This window comes from Ambystoma mexicanum, chromosome 2p, assembly GCF_040938575.1.
Source record: "Ambystoma mexicanum isolate Mex_15411 chromosome 2p, UKY_AmexF1_1, whole genome shotgun sequence".
Lineage (NCBI taxonomy): Eukaryota > Metazoa > Chordata > Amphibia > Caudata > Ambystomatidae > Ambystoma > Ambystoma mexicanum.
In genome coordinates this window covers 1001672113-1001693156 of record NC_090923.1, presented here as the reverse complement: position 1 = coordinate 1001693156, position 21044 = coordinate 1001672113, and the positions used below count along the sequence as shown (strand labels likewise).

The following is a 21044-nucleotide window of genomic DNA, read 5'->3' as shown; positions in this document are numbered from 1 at the left end:
TTTTTAACTGGACCCTAGGTAAGCAAGTGATTCTTCGCAATACGGCTTACAAACTACTGCAGCAGCCATATCATCAGATCAGGAATCAGTCTGGCAATCTGAAGCAGTTGACGATTTGAATGGCCTGTACTCCTAAAGGAGAAAAAAAAACAAAACACAAAAAAAACAGATTTATATCCAACTATATCCCACAGTGTGGCACTCCAAACAAGGTCATGTGTCGCCCCGGTGCAGCACAATATTGGACTGTGAAGATTCCACCCTTCAGAAATCCATGAATATGATTAACGGGAGAGAGGGGCGCACTCTAGTTCCCTGCGCAGTTGTGATGTGACGAGCACAGAAACCAGTAGGAGGTGGCATCAGTGGCTGAGTAGGTTAACTGTGCAGGGAACTAGAGTGCGCGCCCCTTTCTCCTGTTCATATTCATGGATTTCTGCACTGGGGCGACATATGCCCTGCTTTGGAGTGCCAAACTGTGGGCTACTCACACCCCCCCATTTCCCCACTGTGGGTCTGGGTGTCAGCTTGTTCCTTGCTAACCTGATTACTACAGATACCAGAAGTCCTTGCAGCAAAATCATTGATTGTGAACACCTGCACTTGCTGTGAGCTGCAAGCGGGGAAGACTTCCTCCCTGATTACGTGAAGAGCACAGGTGGGAGGAGAACATCAGTGGCTGAGTAGGTTAACTCTGCAGGGAACTAGAGTGCACCCCTCTCTCCTGTTCATTATCTATATATGGAATCAGGGAAATATACCCTGCTGGACCCCAAAGGAGGCTTTGGCTTTTTCCACAACAGATGCATGCTTTTCACCCATCAAATGAGATCTGCAAATAACCACAGATGGATAAAGATGCGTGCTGGCATTTCAGGTAAGATGAACCAGAACCCTTACATGCCTTCTAGGAAATAAGCAATGCCTTTGAAAATGCATTTTTTGAAGAATTACCAAAATCCTACAGTTCATGGGATTTGTTTTGAATGGACCAAAACAAAATAAAAAACTTAATGGCAACGGTTTTAGACATGAAAGGGACAATCCGGTTCCAAGACCTTATATTGCACACAGGTTTGAAATCATTACACTGTCAAATCATACATTTGTTTCACCGTTTTTAAAAATCGCAGACCAGGGGCCGGAGGGGGGGGAGCGGATGTGGCGGCAGAAGCAAAGCAAGGTTGTATAGTGATATTCACCAATAGAAATCTATTCAGGTATCACAAAGGCAAACTTTACAAAACTTATCACAAGTGCTGTCAGAAGGCACATTTCAATCAGAAGTGCAAAGAAGGTCTTCATATCATAGTGGAGTTTGGGGAGAAGCTTTGTAAACGGCACATGTGGAAATCTGTAAAAACACTCCTCTGCATGTTTAGCAATAAAATTAAGCATCATTTAGAAAAGAAAACCATTTGATCTTTGTGCAAAAACACGAAAGTGTTGAATATAGAATTTAAAAAAAAATAGCACACTTTGCTTTTATAGGAAACTATAAATGGCAAACGTTTTTTTCTAGAAAACGAAATTAAAAAAGAAAAGTAATAATGTTCCCAACTAGCTTTTTTGCCCAGTCTATTGATGGGTTGGGTCTACAATTCACTCCATTGATTCTTAAGAGACCTCAGAGTTGCTGATTTTGTTGATTATGCGCGACCGCCGCGGGATGCACTCCAGGTCATACTTGCTTTCGTAGATAGTGGGGCAGAGTCGCCAGCGATTGTTGCGGTAGATACCCAGGTAGGTGTACACATCTGGCTTGTATGAGATGGAGCACTTTATGCCCGCGCTGCGTATGGCAGCGTCCACGTCCATCACCTGCTCTTCAACAGTAAAGTCCTCATTATAGACACAGATAACATGCTTGCGGTCTGAGTTGGGCATACAAGGACTGACCTTTGCCACGCCAATCCTCCCATCGACCACTAAGGTGGTAATGCCACGCCAAGCATGATCCACCTTGAAGCCTGTATCCAAGTGTATCAGCCACTTTCCGCTCACCACCTTATGGTTCAGTGCAAGTTCCTTGATGGTATCAAAGGTAACATGGCGGCCACTAGCCTGGAGTCGTTCCCAGTCTTCCTGCAGCTCCGTCACAAAGCGAGCTTTTGGGCAGAAGTTTGGCCCATAAACAGCAATCCAGCCTACTGCCTCCATGCTACGCTCAGGGTCACCATAGCGCAGCACCCGTGATGGGCGATTAGTTTCAAGCCAGTCCTCAAATTCTGCCCTTGGAGTTTTCCGGCCATCAAAAATCAGCCAGGGGTCCATGTCAGCAGCCATGGATTCGGCAGCATAATCGTCTGCTAGGAAGTGGCCATTTTTACCCACCTCTTCCTCCTCACAGTCGCCCATTATCAATGTACTATGGCAGCTCTGCAAAGAAAAACAGTAAAAGGAAACAAAGTGATAGCAAGAGTGAATAAAAAGGGAGACATAGAAATCACTATTTTTATTTAACACGGTCTGCCACATGGAATACAAGGCCTGTACACCCTCCCAAATAATGTACTTGTTTGCTGGTATCTATTATAGACCTCACAATATTCAACATTGTGTCGTTCCATTCTTCTACTCAAATACCCAGAAACGAATGTGCTTTTGCCATACAGCAAAATCTTACCAGCCCCGTCAACCTGGTACACAATCACTTAAACACAACCCTTTCCTACCCTTCCTCCCTCCCAGCATTCATCTTTCTTCCAGTGGTGGGACAAGGTGAGCTTTGTGATACACAGCCATGCAACATCAAAACAAAGACGGGGCATCCTCGATTTGTTATTTAAGGGTGCAATTTTGCTTTTGAATTGCACCACATTATATTTGGAGACTTAGGTCTGTCATCAGAGGACATCTGCACCTCTCCCAGTCCTTATGAGTGGTGCCCACTAACATTTTACACCATCTGTTTCTTTCGAGCATTACATTACTGAGAACTGCTGCAGTCAGAACACTGAATGCTTAAGGCATTACAGTGGGATGAATTAATTAAATCCTTCTAAGCAATTCATTTACAGGATTGTTCGTATCTGAAGGAATGGCATGTTTACATAAACAATACTGTATAAAGACGTGACAAAGAAGTTCCCGGTCAAGAGGTTATAAATCAAAAGAGAGCTCACAAAGAGGTCATGTTTCTTGCCAGGTACGAGTTGCTGGCGATCTTCGGGCTCCCAGCACTTTGTCCACCAGCACTAGTAGTCCAGCATTTGTACAGAATAACCAAAAAGTCAGGATGTGCAGAGCATCTCAAATCCGACGGGTGAGAATAGAGATATACCTTATATAGATATATAGGCTTGACAAGTTAGTGAAGGAACTCTAGAACTGACAGCCTGAGAGAATGAAGTTTGACTGCAGAGCTTGTGCCTCCCTAGACTTGAGGATTCCGATCAGGGCTTTGAAGAGATCTCCGTCTTACACTCCTCTGGGCCTGAAAGACCTCCTAAAGAAGACAGAATGTATACCACTGGTGGAAGGCAGAAAAAAAGACAAATTGAAGGCAGAAAAAAAAGACAAATTGATAGCCATGACGACAGTTGGTATGGCCGAGAACAACAAAGCGTACTGAATCTCAGAACAAAAAAAAAATAAAGGCTTGCTAAAAAAAGGGGTCTCAGAGGAGAGGGGCGCCCGAAACATACCACAGGCCCAGAATGCCCAGTTGGAAGAAACATAACACACTCCAGAGCAAGAACATTTGAGGATAAATAACTTATGCATATCTCTGTTTCCAGAGGTGGTGGAGAGCTGGTTGCTATTGCAGAAAACACCAACTATGTGTCTGCAGTTCCAGTTTCGAAATGCTTGCATTCCCAAGGGCACATAGAACCCTGGGCCATAAGTCAACTGATGGAGGACTGCAGAACTCAGCCACCATCAGAGATTGAGCATGAATCTCCGGTGCTGGTCGCTCTCCAGCAAAAAGCGAAGTAATCTTACCGCAACGCCAAGAAAGCAGCTCACCACGTGAATACCATCCAAAGCAAACAGACTGATGTGCCATCCGTGCAAAAAGGGTGGCAACAAAAGGGTTATCTCTAATAATTCAAGGGACATTTTCCCATGATAAATTATCATTGCCATACTTCTGTTATTTCTAATATTACTCATTCACAATGTCTAGTAGACCTAATTTTTTTCTGAACAGATTGTCAAGATTTTAGAAGATCTCTCATTCTATCTTCCAAATGTTCAGGCTCAACCACACAGTATTATTCTCCACCTGCCGCGCTGACCCCTTTAGTCCCTACCAGACACCCCCTCCACCAGCCCAATGCCCCCCCCCCCCCCGGGTCTCAATGCCTCAGACAGCTCCTTCTCCAACACCCCCAAAATCATTTATTCTTATTGTATTGAACTCCTCAATTGTAAACTTGTCGTAAAACCATTGCTAATAAATGGGTCCCTTTGCACACAGCTCACCTATTAAATGTTAGACTAATTTCTCAAATCTCTCTACTTGCCAAGCAGTTGGAAAGGATTGTGTTCCTGCAACAACAGGCCTCTGTCGAAGATAATGACCTTTAAGATCAGCAGAATTTGAATACAAACCCAGTTGTAGCAATACATTTACTTGGAGTGGAGGTGGACAGAGGCAGTGCCACAACCATGTTTTTGTTAGATCTTCTGCAGCCTTCGGCACAATCGACCACAGCAACTCGGTTTAAAAACACAAGCCTTTCAGGGTACGGTCCTCAATTGTATTCACTGCTCCCTTATGGATTGCACCCAGTCAGTGGGTTTGGGGTCATACACATTCAATTAAAAACCTTAGCGTGTGGGATTCCACAGAGCTAACTCAATTGCCTCGTTTTTCTAATATAAACAGGCAGACCTTTGGCTGATCTACTACATAACAGTGGCCCTTTGTTTTCTAATTATTCTGATGAAACTCAAATATTGGTAAAACATTCGGGGAACCGAGATCACACTTCTATTACTGAGAGGGAGCATCTTTCGCAAGTGAACAGTGATGGAAAATCTTTACAATTTAGGAAAGAAAGTGTTTCTGCTTAATTCAGTCTCAAATCTCAGAAGCTCAATTTTTCATCCTGAAAGCTGTGGCTCACGAGTGATCCAGTAGTTTTGGTCAAGAAATATGGGGATCATTATGAATCCAGATCACCTTCTTTCTCAACAAGTAGCAACCTTTTCCAGAAATTGTTATTTCCATCTCAAAGACAAACACATGTATTACCTGAACGAGTGATGGTAGTTAATCCTTTAATTTCCACCATACTAATTTCAGAAGATTTTGTCTAGGTTGCAAAAAATTCAAAATACAGTGATGAGAATTTTGCTCAGGTTGTGATGATTGGATCACGTGTTGCCAGGTCTGGCCTAGTTGCACAGAAGGCTTTTTATTTTAATTCTTGGCATCTAAATCATGGAATGCCATGGTTCAATCCTTTGCTTGAGCCGACTGAAATTCTGCCACTTTTTCCTTACCCAAACAGTGCCAAGATCCTCTGGTGGTGAATGGTCACTAGGGATGTAACGGTATACCGTTAAAGATACCGTGAACCACTCAATTGAACAATAATAACCGTCACATTGTTTATACCGGTATACCGTTTGTACCGTTAAGTGTGCTTTTCAATCTGATTTGGAAAGGCTGCAGTAAACAAGTGCTGCATAGTCTTGGTCTTGCACTGTTGGATGTGCCATCTGCCAAGTAGTTTCAGTTGGAGCAGTTTTTAATGCCATTCCATAAACCACACGTGCCTGACACAAAATCAACATGTTAGCAATAGGAAGAATAAATACAGTGCCAAGAAGGGAAAGGGTTTACTTTGGGTTGGCGGATTTGGGGCTTATATATTTATAATGGATAATGTTTACTAAACTTATGACAATGGGGTATTTGCCTGATTCTATCATTGAATTTACATATAAGTCACACTGCTTAATTCAATCATCTCTGTGGGTATTCCCTGCTGCCATACCAAAGGGTAACATGTCCGTGATTACATTAACACCTTTTGGCCTGCAAGAAAACTAAAGGCTGTAACGTAAAGAGAGTGTGCGTGTGTGTATGCGCAAAAGCTTATACTACCATCAGCCTCCATTGATCTGTGGAATGCAGGTTATAAAGATGGCAACATGTTCATCTTCACCAGTAGCCAGTGGGGGGGCTAAAAGCCAAAATGACCACTTAAGAGAAGCTATTCAGTTTGCTTTGCCAGTCGGAGCAGGGCTCCCCCCCTCCTCCTCTCCACTCGTGTGTTTGTGTTTGGTGGAAGCAAGGGGTGGCATTTCAGTGGAAAGTATGTTGAAAAGCCCAATTCTGGCCCTGGGTGCCTGGTTTTGTTTGTGATGATAAATCTGACAATTTATGACCTTTTAGAAAATATTTAAGATTGGTTAACTCCATCTGCTATACCGCGATAACCATGATATACAGTCATTTGGCAAGAAGGTTATAGTACCGTCATAAAACTAATAGCGTGACACCCCTAATGGTCACCCTTTATAAAAACCTTACTTAAACAACTCAGTCCTTCTCAAGATGAGAGGTCATCCCAACCACATCCTTATCCCACCTATAAAAGACAAGTGTGCTACACAAGATTCACTTTTGTTGCATTACATCCACAGCCCCCTCACAAGCACATCACAACCTCATCCCACGACTACCACATATCAACCCCATATACATCATAATACTCTGATACAGTACAATACATACATGTAAGCTGCTTTTTAGATGAAAAAGCAGAAAGGAGGGTCAGAAACGTTTGGGTCAAGAGCTTTAGCTTTCTGCCAAATCTCTTGAAGCTATTTCCGATAAGCATCCCGGTGACAAAAGGTCTGTTAGAGTTTAAGACACTTTAGAGGCGCCAGTGGAGAGGTTATGATTGGGGAGGGAGTTGCCGATTAGTGCTTTGTTTCCAGGCTGTTTGGTACTCTGTGCTCCACTTTGGTTGTATAACATAAGCATTTTCCCCTCATATGGCTACTATGTGTTTTGCACATGCCCCATTGCTAATAATCATAGAAAGAGAAAAAAACAAAGAGAAGAGGGTCCACGGGCTGGATGGAGATCGTTTCACTACACCCATTAGTTTTGCTATTTGTACAAACAATAGCTTGCACATTTCTTGCTCTCGGTTTACCAAACTGCTTCACACGCAGGTAGTTGGTGCCAGAGGAACGCAGGAGACTAGAAGGAGAGTATTTGGTCAGGAAGCGTTGAAGGAGTGGTCACTGGCTCTAGATAGCCTTGTGGATGATACAGAGGGAATTGAATTTAATCTGTGCTGAGAAAGGGAGCCAGTGAAGGCTATGTAGGGCAGGAGAGATGCGGTCCCTGTGTTCGAGGGCAAGGATAAGTCTTGCTGCCCTATTCTGGGTTAGCTGGAAGGGTCACAGGGTGGAGGAAGAAAGATTATGGAGGAAGCTGATGCAATTCTAGCGTGGAAAGAACCAGAGCACGGGTAACATTGAGTCTCTGGGGGGAAGGCAAGGAAGGATAGAGCTCCCGCGAGAAGGAAAAGCTGAAAGTGGGACTTTTTTTGACAGTGTCCTGAATATGAGGGATGAAGGAAAGGGAGGAGTCAAAGACTGAGATTCCTGGCTTCAGAGACGGGGGCATTGGGGGAGCCCATGGACGACGGCCAGAGTGAAGGGAAGAAGTAGGATGCAGGGGACCCAATAGGGAGAATCTGTTTTGCTGGCATTGAGGCAGAGGTCATTAGCAGTTCACCAAGCCTGGATGGCAGAGAGGCAGTCAAGGATGAAGGAAGCTGCAAGGGCGTCAGTGGGAAGTTTGAAGAAGAGTTGCTTGTCGTCAGCCTAGCACTGGAAGTTGGGGGTGAAGGGGGAAATGCGGCGTGCCAGCACAGAAAGGTATATGTTAGAGAGCCAGGGCGACAGAATGGCGCAGCGGAGGAAGTGGGGGAGGAGAGAAGGCCCAGAATTATTTGAGGAACGGTCAGTTGGGAAAGAGGTAAGCCTATCATGTGCCCGCTACAGGGTACCAGGGGTATCATGGAGCCTTTTTGTGAGGATGGAATGGTTCAGTATGTCAAATGCAGAAGAGAGATCAAGGAGGATGAGGACAGCAGGGGAGGTGGAAGCAAGCAGTTCTTCACTGATGTTCAGAAGAGCAGTTTCCATGCCTCTGGATGCTCGGAATCCGGATTGGTGGTTGTGAAGACCGCCAACAAGTTCGGTATGAGAGATGAGTTGGGGAGGGCCAACGTCGAGCAGTTTCACCTGCAGATCACGTCACTGGGCTGCATTACGGGGTTGGCAGTAAAACTCATTGGTAGACGGCGGGCTACTGCAGAGCCGATAACACTGTTTCCGCCTGTTTCCGCCACCTGACATTCCGGGGCCACCGGGATATCATAGGCGGTGGAACAGTTATTTTCCATTCCCATGGAGTCGCAAAGGACTCCATGGGAAACCTCAAGCACCGGCACCGTTATGAAAAGCCTGCCGGTAGGGGCCTGAACTCCTGGCAGCTCAGAACTGCCGAGAGTACTGTGCCCCTACTGGCAGACTCTTGTCCGGAAAGGATGCTGGTACGTTGCTAGTGGCACCCTTATTTTCGGACTGCCAAACTTGTAATGAAGCCAATTGTCTCTATAAGCTGCTCCAGTACACATCTACATTTTTTAAAAGGCCCGCTACATGATCCCAATAATAATACTTATTGGTCAGGCCCTGGGACTACAGCTCATCTGGATTTATGAGAGGAAAGCACACTAGTAGGGAAGGCAGTCAATCTAGTTCACCAAGAGCCAACTGTGTGCCTGCTGCGAGCGCCGGTGCATTGAGCAGAATAGGGTTTCCTTTTGCGCTAGCATTTATGGAGAATTGTTAGAAAGGGGATTTACATAGTTGTTGCTCCGTGCACTAGGCAAACTCCCATGTGTGACTTCTCACTACAGCCAGTCAAACTAGAGACGTTCTGGTGTTACTTGTATTGGGATGGGTAAACAATAGAAGAGAAGCTCGGACTTAAAATGGACCCATTAGGGGGATGTGCTCTATACTCCGGGTTGGCCGCCAAATACATATTCATCCGCTAGCTTGGTATGAACAGATTTGCAAATCAGGACTCTAGGGTAGGAACATTGAGGCATGTTATTTCCAATATATCCTTTAGTGTGACTAAACAGCATTCCTTAACATGTTGCAACCATTGGATACATTTACTTGTAAGGACATTGTATCTTTTCTCTACTTCACTTCCTTGGTTTGGGTACATTAGCCATCTAGATCAACTCCCTCCTCTAACCCCTCCAAGTATTTATTAATTGGTCTTTCGGCTCCCTTCAAATGGGTTTCTCCCTTCAGATTCCCAAATCAACCATTTGTGAAGGTTTTTTTATTGTGCAAGCGCTGACTTAACGACACTTCACAAATACCCATAAAGTATACAATAATACTTACGAGTCTGTAAATATCCAGTCTAGGTGCTCCACAAAACTCCCCAGTCGAGATTGACAGAGCTCCCTGGTCCCACTACAAGATATGATATAAAGACTGTACCCTACATTCACCACAAAGAGTGCACTCCACTAATGCTGAAGTACCCTCTCGAGCACACTGAACCTCGGCCGTTTTCACTAGATTTAGACACACCCTCAAAAATTCCATCCTTAATTTAGGCCAAAATGTTTAGGTTTATCAAAAATTGAAAAGGGATCTATAAACCTTACGGCCTCTCATTTGTGTAATAGGCGTAATCCAGTCTGCTCGGGACAGAGCCAACTTCACACCCAATGGGTTCTCAATCAACTCAGCTACCGTACAATCACAACCCTCCAAAATACCCATCACACAAGTTTGCAATCACACCAAGAACATATTACAGTCTTTATTCAATTCTCGTTGGATGTCTCCATATAAGGAATCCTCAGTAGAAACGTGTATGCATCTAAAAGTAGTTAACATTTTCCAGTCCAAACTCATTCTCAAGGAGGCTAGCCCCAGTGAGCATCCAAGGCTATCCATCGTAAATGGAGAACCGGTTTCCATTTTCTGCCCTCCAGACGTGCCCAGTTTATCAGCTGGGAGTTGTGAATAGTATCAAATCCAGATAATACAGTGGAGCAAACAGTATTTACCAACACTGCCAACTCAATATTGACCACTAGCCCGCCGACTACTAATAGGTTTTGTAGACCACCGCCCCCCAATTTCCACAGTCTCACACTTACGATGCGTGCTGCTCTCAACACGTTTGCTTTTGAAACACGCTCTAGAGGTCAGCAACTAAATAGAGCATAATAATATAGACATCTGCGGAATCTCAGAAACTTGGAGCTCAGAGGCTGTAGGCCCTAGCTTGAATCTAGCGATTCCGAAGGGATACGTTGTGAAACATATGGATGGACAGGAAGGTAGAGGTGAGGGGGGGTAGCGTTCAACCTAAGAGACACTATCAATATGGGAAGTGCCAGGAGTGATTGTCAAAGAAATCGACTCGCTATATATTAAGATAGGCATGAATGCATTGTACCCAGTCAACCTTATTCTCCTATATCGCCCACCTTCATTAAAGGAGAGTTGGATAGAAGCTCTCATCAACCTTGTGCTTCCCCAACTAAAACCTTTGTCGCATTTTATGACTTTGGGCGATTTTAACCATTGGCTAGGTGACTTTGAAGATCCACAAGCATTACAGGTACAAAAAGCCATTTTAGAACTGGGATTTGAACAACAAGTAACACACCTACTCACATTCTGGTACATATGCTAGATTGGATAGCCACTACTAATATTTTGTGTCAAGATCTGACAATTACCCCATGCCCTTTGTCAGACCATGCTTTTATAAATTTCTCTATTACAGTACTCTTTCCCCATCAAGCTCAGAAACCTATCCATTGGTCATGTGCTGTAACGCAATCAGAAACAGCTCATATTGCACCCCTACTGGATCGTAATGTCAACTTTTTTATTGGACTCCACCTTATCAACGATGTCAGCAAAGCTTGCTTCTAATATTCATAGGATATCTGACAATTTAGCACCTTTAAAACTCAAGAAACAGAAGAATTCCAAGAAAAAAAGCCAACCTTGGTTCTCTACTGATTGAAGGAAGCTCAAGGCCAAAGTACTAAGGCATTCTACTCAAGGAAAGCTGTACAGACTGCTATCCATCGATTATCCTATAAAAACTTAAGTAAGAGTTACAAATTAGCAATTCTTGAGGTTAAACAAACATTTCACAATCAAAGAATAGAAAACGTGGTTTCTAATACTAAAGAAATGTTTAAGATTCTAAAAGAACAAGAGTCTGTTCCCTTAACTGCCGACCAGCAGGAGATTTGCGATGCTGCCTGGTGTCAAAACATTCAGGAGGGCATGCATAACAAACTCTTGGGCAATATGACAGGTATGCAGGAAAGGAAAAAGACCTCTCCAGTTGCCTCCCTCTGTGAGCCTCAAACACCACATAGAAGGCAACTAATCATCCCTCAATTCAAATTTCAACCGATCACAGAGGAGACTCGGCAAGATGTCATTGAAAAATTAAAACCCTCTCATTGCAAAGGCGATGCCTGTGCCTCTCTAATGATAAAAACGTGTCCCTCACCCCTAATAAAAGCAATTTGTAAATTTGTTAACAAATCCCTGGACAAAGGTATAGTCCCCGACGACCTCAAACATACGATGGTCACAGCTAGCCTAAAGAGAATTGGACTAGCCAGGGACAATCCGCTTAATTATCGCCCTATTTCAAATACACCCTTTCCATTAAAGATTTTAGATAAAGTTGCATATAGAGAAATAACAGAACACAAATTCATACCCCATTCTGAATGAACACCAATCTGGGTTCAGATGGGGTTTCGGGACTGAAACCTCTTTGCTCAAACTAAAATCCAACCTGCTCAAGAGACTAGACAAAGGGTCATTGTCCCTGCTAATGTCGCTGGATCAATCCGCGGCTTTCGACTTAGTCGATCATTCCATCTTGAAACAGACTTGTAGATGTCGCCAACTTTTGGCCCCTTGCTGTATCTTGGGTTGCCTCATTTTTGGCAAATAGAGTAAGTAGAGTCTGCTGAGAAATAGGAGAAGCTTCGCCCATCCCAGTCCTCTTCGGGGTACCTCAGGGTGCTAGTACGTCACCATGCATTTACAATTTATTTATGACACCATTCTTTTCCAAACTAGACACAGAGGGTATCATGTTCTGCAATTATGCAGACGATACACAATGCGTCATCCCAATCTCAAGTAATCACGAGCATGATGAAAAGGAACTCAACAGAATCTTTACCATCATAGACTGTTGGATGCTCAATAATAACCTAGCTCTCAACAAAAGCAAAACAGAACTTATGCTTGTGGGGAGCTCTGACACTTTAAAAAAACTAGACAGCAATTATCGCCTGTTTTAATCACCCTTGTAACAAAACTAAAAATTCTAGGAGTGATGCTGGATCAATCTCTAACCATGGAACCCCATGTTCAAGCATTATTACAGCCTCCGCTTATTACATTAAATTACACCATTAGAGCTCAGGAGAATAGCTCAGGGGCAGCGGGCTCGGCTTGGAAGCAAGGCGACATGCAGCAACACAGGTATAATACCCGGGTCCGCACTTAGAAACCTCTGGGTATTAAGCGCGTTACAAATAAACTATCATATCATATCTGAAACCGCTTATCTCCCAAACGAGAGCCAAGATCAACACCAGGGCTATAACTGGCGCTAAGATGGACTACTGTGGGAGTTTACTAGCTGGTATTAGTAAAGGCGAATTACACAGGCTACAAAACAAAAAAAAACAAAAAAACAAACAAAAACAGGGCAGTAGGAGTAGTCTTTGAACTTTCTAGCTTTCTAGAAGAAATCACGTAACGACCGCTAGGCCATCTCTACACTGGCTACCTATTGAAGCACGAATAGCATTTAGGCTTTTGACCATCACCTACAAGTGTAGACTAGGCACTATGCCTGCATGTCTTCAGTCCTCCATTGTAGATAAACCAACTGGAAGGGTTTTGAGGTCTAATGGACAGAACCTACTCACTCAATCTAGATGTAGAACCGTCAAAGCAGAAAAGGGAGCCATTTTTCCAATAGCTCCAAAACTACAGAATAATCTTCCCAAAAGTTCCAAGATTACAAAGTTAATTGCCTTTAAAATAACTCATCTGTTTAGATAAGAATATTATCCTGGCTGAACACCTAAGCTCTTTTGTCTTGCTCATTGTTTAATTGTATACATGTATGTAATTACTGTGATGTAATGTAATAAAGCAATGATGGGACAACCTTTGCCTTGTAATATTTCAATAACTGAGTTACTGAAAATGTGCAAAAGGTTGCGTGTATCAGTGGGATAAGTTTGAACTCTACGTCGGCTTCTCGAGCACCCTTCAGACTGTGCTGATTTTACCTTAATGTCCAGCTAGTACTTTAACCAACGGAACTTCCTGGTTCTGTATCAACTACTTATAGCTGCTCTTACACGAGCCATGGTTCTTAAAACCCTCATAAGCATCAAGATCACCAAGAGGCTTTTTGGGATTGCTCAGGCACAGAGTCTTGCCCAGAGACGTTCTCTGTTTACAGTATCAAACGTTCTGGACAAATCCAGCCAAGCTCCGTAAAGTGGCTGTCCCTTTTTTTCTTTGTTGTAACTCGGCCTAGTACATTACCAGCACATTAAGGGAGGTCAAAAGACCCTTATGAAAACCAGTTTGGAATTTTCCCAATACATTTTCTCTCTTTATTCAGTCCTCCAAATTTCTTAACACAACCGATGCAAAGAACTTTCCATCTACGTCTAAAAGGGCGATCGGGCGGTAATTCGACGGATCGTCCTGATCGCCCTTCTAGTGTATAGCAATAACAATTACGTTCTTCCAGGAGGTAGGTAGCCTCTTGCATATTAAAGACAACTGTCAAAATTGTTGCCCACAGATCAGTGTTCGCTTTTAAGATTAAATTTGTGAGGCCATTTGGGCCCGGTGCTCTTGAACTTATTGATGGACTGGGGTTACTTTTTGTGTTCCAACTGGCTGCCAATATGGGGGGGGGCAGGTTTAGTTTAATGTTGGGTAAATTTATCATCTTTAATGAATCACTTTGTCTCCATTTAGCTCGGTTACTGACTCTTTATCAGACAGATTATTTTTCCAGTATTCATCAGTCAGGATGTTGTCAATGCTATTTTCTTTCTTTTCCTTTTTTACAAGGACCAGCTCCGAGCTCTTTGCTTCTACAGATAGACATCTTTTAATCTTTTGAGCTCTAACTTCCAATAGTTCTCCAATTAACTATTTAGCCATCTTCTTGAGTAGCTCCAAGTGCCTTTATTTGTATGTTTTGCCTCAGTTATCATCATCAAATGCATCTATTCGACTGTCATTACAGCACAAATACAATGAAGCAGCAATGACATTCGTAAAAAATAAACAGCTCAAAACCACACGAGAAGTATTTGTCATTAATAACAAAGGCAAAAAATTATGCATACGGACATCATCGACATAACTTCAAAAACAAGGTGCAAAGTACTAATTAATCTTAAAACTCAAAAAAGCATCTATCAAAACATATGCATACATCAGGATAGTAGGCTCTATAGGTGTGTAGCCCAGGCTCTGAAGAGCAAGCCTGATAAAAATATTTAGCGACAAAGGACGCTGTGTTCAAATTTGCTGTTTGTTTAATGAACAGTATTGCCAGATGGTGCTGCGGATGTTTGCTACATCAAATAGTGGCTTCAAGTATTTCATTCATAGTGCCTTGTAGCTGTTAGAGAATAACAAAAAATTAGCCACTGTTTCTGCCTCCAGGTCACATACTGGACAAATATACATTAACGATATTAAATCTCAGCATTAGATTACGTGAGCACGCTAGTGGGGGGTTGAATCACATCCAAATACCATCATAACCGAAATCCAGTTTTCCTGGAAGATACTCCTGGCCTGAATGCAGCAAGTTACAAGCATCCACTAATTTCCTTCTCGACAAACCCAAAGCTGTTCTTTTAACCTTAGTAAAACAACAGGTATTAGCCTAATTGTTTGTTTATAATAGATCGAATGGTACATTTGACGAAATTCGGCCAGTACAATTCGATCAATTATAAAACATACCAAAAACATGTGGAGCAGGAGTGTCCCCTGCTCACCATGTTCAGTATTTTTGGCCATGGGGAGTTGCAGGGGTAGCCCCCTGCTTCCTCAACACGGGAGACCGAAAAAAAGGGACCCTATGGCATAGGCTCCGACCTGTGTTAGACAGACAGATCTGATGCTGCAGGGGTGCAGGGGACGTGACGGTGAACAAACAGGAACTAGGGGAAAGAGGTGGACGCATTTTGGTTTCAGTTTGTTCGTCTGATAATTGTTCGAATGTGAGCAGATTTTAATTATCAGACAAACAAACAACCTCGATACGCACAGCACACGACTTATCTATCGATGTTGGATTGGTCCACAGTAAACTTAAGTTCAGATAGTGCAGGGCATTCCTCATCCCTGGCAGCGACTAACTCCTCCAGGCCCATAAAACGACATGCCTGTTATGGGAATACAACTGCTGAATTATAGATAACAGATGACTCAGGCTAGCCATGTTGGCTAAAACCAGCCACAATAAATTCCAGGTTACCCCATCAAAAGCTGACTTAAGATCAATAAAGAAAGCATAGAGTTCAGATTTCCTCAAAACAGTATTTCTGCACCAGAAAAAAATAATCGGAAGCTTAGTCTACTGTACCTTTTCCAGTTTGAAAGCCAGCTTCGAGGGGGGGGGGGGGGATCAATGATCTCATTGCCAGTAGACAAATTCCGTAGTTGTAGAAATATTGCTTTCGCAAAAGATCTTACCTGCACTATCCAATAAGGGAATCAGGCTGTAATTCCCATTCAATCCCAGCAGGTGCCTTCCCTCCCTGCTGGGATTGAATAGCTTTTTTAAACATCAGTTAACTGAGCAGGAAAAGAGCCCCTTCGATACGATACGGTCGTCCTGGCCAAAGCCCGCATTGCTGCACGCTCGGTCGAGCTATCCCCATACAACTTCGTAAAATGGGTTCTCCATGTAGCTGGAGTGATACTACAATGAACGCCATTCGCCCCAGCTATCCTTTATCACTAACCAGTTCCCAAAACATATGGGTGTCGCCTTTAATCTTGCCAATTTGGTTGTACAAACGTCTCCTTTCTCTTAACATAAACATGTAATTTGTCTGCAAATGATGCAGTTTCGCCCTTCTACATTGGCTTCTAAACAGGCTATTAGACGAGTTTTTGCTGAATGACACTCCGCATCATACCAGTTCTCTTTCTTTATTGCTTGCCTTTTAACTGGGGTGTGTTACTAGAGGTTGGAGATCAATGACCAACTTATTGAGTCCCTCCAACATTTAATGATTTTGGACTTCTGCCCTAGGCAGCTCTTCCAAGTTGACCAAAATTGTTGGTAAATTTTGGGTTTATGTGAAGATGTATTAAGATTAACCCATTTAAAATTGCTCAGCGTGCGTGCCCTACTACATCTATAGCAGGAACGCTACTTGATACTTTATGATCTAACTCCGTGGGGACACAATGTGATTGAGATTGGTTTGTGATCACTCTCCTGGTGCTCTAAAACCTTAACACCTTGTACCAGACCCCAAACCCTAACAGAAATGAAAACAGTCTACCAGAGATTAACGATTTTGCCCAATTTAAGTGTCTTTAGCTGGCTGGTTTCCTCTTAGTTGACCATTAGCCAGTAGCACATCTCGGTCGCTAGGAAAAGCATTCACTGGCTTCTCATCCGAGAGCAAATTATCTTAAAAACGCATCACACACAGATGTCTCCCCAACTCAGCTGTCCCTCTACTTGGCCCAGCTTCCTCACCTTTGCAGCAAAATAGTGGAACCTACGGCAACAGCACCTTGATGTATCCAGGTTTAGTGCGCTCTATAAATGAAAAAAATAGACAGACACCCTCAGCTCTAGCCCATATAGGACTGTAGCACTTTCAATGGCATTGGAGTGGGCCCTTTGGGGGGTGACTGGGACCAATGTCGGAATATCCCAGACCCTGTCCTGAACCTCCCAAATTCTGAGGAGGATGTGGACTCGCTTAATAACATGCCCGTCCCAATTTCGCTAACAGTACTTGGAGCAACTCTACTGTGTTACATTTGGACAGAGAGCTAGGACGGTTATGAAATAGCAGAATGTAGTGACCTCCGTGAAGTTGTATTTTAAAATATTGTAGATCAGGAGAACCAGAGTCACAGGTTTCAACTTGCCAATTGAGTGCCACATTTATCCAAAAACTGTCAGACCGCCACATGGTTTTGTCTACCTCATGTGCCTTTTAGTGCTGGCAGCGATACAACATGGTAGTCTTAAAACTCCAGTTGTTCCATTGCACTTGCTTCCTGGATGAATATCAGCTCAAACCTTCAAATGAAGTTGCACCACGCAGGGTCCACTAGATTTTGAGCCCTTCGATGTTCCACAAGACTATCCTGATGGAGGACAAGGGGATACAACCCTCCATCTCAGTGGTTGGATCCTGTCAGTCCACCGCATCAAGAGCGTCACCTTCCTAGTGCCCAATCCTCCCCCAAGTTCTTCTAAGCTCAGGTGGAGTGGAAGTTGGCAGTAAACAACACTTATGCAGTCGTTTCATTTTACGAGTATAGAATTATGAAAAAGATCATCGAAATTGGGAGTCGGGGGGGCAGATAAGGGGATGAGGGGGGTCTAGAATAGTTATAAATAAGTGCTGGAAGGGGGGGTTTGGGAACAATCCCAAAAAATAAAAATTTGATGAACTTTTTTATAATTGTGTACTCATAAAAAAAAAAAAGGCAGTGGCAAAATTGAAGAAAGATCACAGACCCAAACAACCTGGGGTGTTGATAAGCACAGCCCAAGAAAGGCCCAAATCTGGTGTTTTTCTTATACTAATTTTTGATCCTCTAGGGGGGTATGTTTGGAGTTCAATAGCTGGCAGCCGCTTTTGCCAAATATCTTTTTTTTTTTTTTTAGAAAGATCCATATTGAGTCATCCTCACAATCTACCATTTATTTGTCTTACGATGCCTACGATGTCATCTCTAATCATTGATACACAACCCCTTACATGACAGAGCTAATGGGAACACTTATTGGTCAATGATTGAGGGTTTCATTCACTCCTTTGGGTAACCTTGAAACAATATACAATGTCACAGAATGCCTCTCCACCACAGTGAAAGTCCCCACCCTTCTTGACTCTCTGAATGCTATTGGGCAGGGGTTTATTCAAAGTATCAGGATTAAAGTAGCTGCCTGTAGTTTTATCTGGAGCTATTGTTCGTCTGGTTGCTCTCTGTGTGATTTTAGAGTTCCATTCTCGGTTGTTAGAATGCCCCCTCTGTGCAATCCCCAAGCGAGCCCCTCGTATGCTGCACTAGGTATCATGCAGTTTGAGACCCAATGTTCCCTCCTACAAACTTCGGGATGGGTACTTGAAGGACGCTCTGCGGTGCAAGGTACAACCCAACTCTAGTTTCCAATAGTTTGAAGGTCTCCATTTTTTTAAAAGTATTTATTGATTGCATGTTCAAAAAATTACATCACTTACAAAAACACAACAGGTTGGATCATACATTAACCAGTGGGTCCTGAATCTTACCCAGCCAAGGGGGCACATATAGACACTCATTCACCAAGATACTCAGGAGAAGAGTTATAATTGAACAAGTATTGTACATAGGTAACCCAGATGTCGGGAGGACGCACATGAAGGGGCATTGTACGTATGTAGGCAACCGCCAGATCCTATCAGTACGCAACGTCTTCCAACCATGCAAAAAACCAGAGGAACTGCACCCCTCTAGCGATCCTCCTGCACACCAATAGCAAAAGCAACTCGGCGGACATGATTGGGCAGGCCCCAGGACCACAAATGGATCCAGCCCAATCTGCTCCCTAATAATGGGAGACCTTAACAAGAACCTTTTGCACAGGGAAAGTGGGGAATTTCACATTGATGTCCTTCCGCAAACGGAATACATGAAAACATCGAGTGGCGACAAGTTGTTTTAGGGACAGGACTACAAATCACCCAGTAGCTTAACCGCAATCTCTTCCATGAAGTATAAATAAAATAAGCCTTTCCCTTCGTGATCTCCAATGCGACACATCTAGCTGGTATCAAGCAGGAGTATATCCTCTCAACCTGCAGTTTTTTGGCTATTTCTTTTTTTTAATCAATCTTTTTATTTGTTTTATCAGTAAACATACAATTTCTAGCGCATTAATTCACTTCTTACATAGTTTGTTTCGAGATAATTGTAATAAACCAAAACATAACCAGGCGGGGAGTTTTTTGGCTATTTTGCACCAGATCTCAACTGCGTTCATCAGGCCCGGCCTGGGTTTACAGGGCTGCAATATGGTGGTTTGTTGCACATCAGGGGCAGTAAGTGAGTCTTCACTTGAACCAGAGGCCTAATAAAACATGCAGGGTACCAGAAGGACACGTAGTGCGCTTGGGGCGCCTAGTAGTAACTCTCAAAATCGTAGGAGACCAGACCTCCCTCGTCCCCACCCTTCTCCGGGCGTACGGTTAGGATAAGAGTAGCCCAACTCACCCTGGGCTGTCTGTTGGCCCACAGAAGCTCTGGAATAATCTAAAAAGATCACAGGGGGAATACAGGGGTATACTCAAGAAGGGATACAAAAACAGCAGGAGTATGACATTTTAACCACCGATACTCGCCCCATTAGGAATAACGGATGGTCACGCCATTTCTGCAAGCAGTCCTTCAGATTAGCTACAGCCCTGCCATAGTTCTTCCAAAAGAGCAGCTCTGGATCCCTCCATAGCAAGTTATCTGGTGATTTCCCCTTCCCAGCATAATCCAAACTCATCAGAAAAGACCCTGGTACACTCCGTGACAGGGAATATCACAGACTTCCCGTGATTGACCTTCAGCCCGGGGAATTCCCTGTATTTAATTATTTGCCTTATCACAGGGTTCAGATTTTCTGGGCGATTTATCGATGAAGAAAAACCACACTGCCAGCATACAGCGAAACCACCAGCCTGTGAGGTGCAAGATGTATGCCTCATGTTCCTCCCGAAGCCTGGCTGCTAGGGGTTCCATCGCCAAGACAAAAAGCAGTGAAGACCGAGGTCATCTCTGTGTTGTCTCCCTACGCATTACCACCGGCCTGGACAAGTGTCCCCCACCCACACCAATCTTGGCTGAGGGAGAGTTGTAAAGAAGCTCCACCAGGGAGACAAACCTGTTCCCTACCCTCTATTTATGCCCTAGGAGAACAGATGTGGCCACTGAACCGAATCAAATGCCTCTGCATCCAACACTGCAATAACCTGGACACTTGCATCCAAAGCCGATAGAACCCCAATAAAACTCCTCAGCCCATAGGAGGGGTTTCTTCCCACAACAAAACTAGGATTGGTCAGCAAGTAACAGTCCCAGCATCAGCGGCAGGAACTGGATGACCAGAACTGTGTCAAATATTTTGGAGTCTATATTGATCAGTGAGATCAGGCAGTCGGAAGCGCACTCCACAGGAGGCTTCCCCTTCTTATGGAGAGAGATCGTTGCAGAGATTCTGAATATACCTGAAGGAGTAGAGGGGCCAAAAGATTAGCATATGCCTTGTAATATTTTCCCCGAGAACCCGTTGGGTCTAGGGGCTTTGGAACCAGGAAGTTCCCTAACTGCCCGAATTTCTTCCAAAGTGATACCATGGTTATGGGCCTCCCTCTGTGAGAGCAGCGAATTTCCATGTCATCTAAATAGCCTTCTACAGAGGGACCACCACTGTGTGTGTTGCGAGAGGATTAGTGTTGTGTAAAAGCGACGAAATTCCTCTACAATTGTGGCAGTTTCGTATTGAAAACAGCCCCAGCGTCCCTTAAGACATCTATCGGTTGTGGTCGCTTGGCTGCAGCCAGCATACATGCCAGCAATGCCTCATGTTCTGTCCTGTACCATGAGTTTCCTACCCAAATATTGGACCTCCATCATCGCATGCTCCCTGAAGCAGTCCAGTTCTTGCCTAATGTGACCTAATACTGTGG

The 21044-nt window shown here is 43.7% G+C and overlaps 1 pseudogene; it reads right to left on the bottom strand.

The window, feature by feature from the left end:
- Window positions 1-1039: 1039 nt before the first annotated feature.
- Window positions 1040-21044, bottom strand: part of LOC138567011 (UPF0696 protein C11orf68 homolog pseudogene) — a 122061-nt pseudogene continuing 102056 nt past the window's right edge.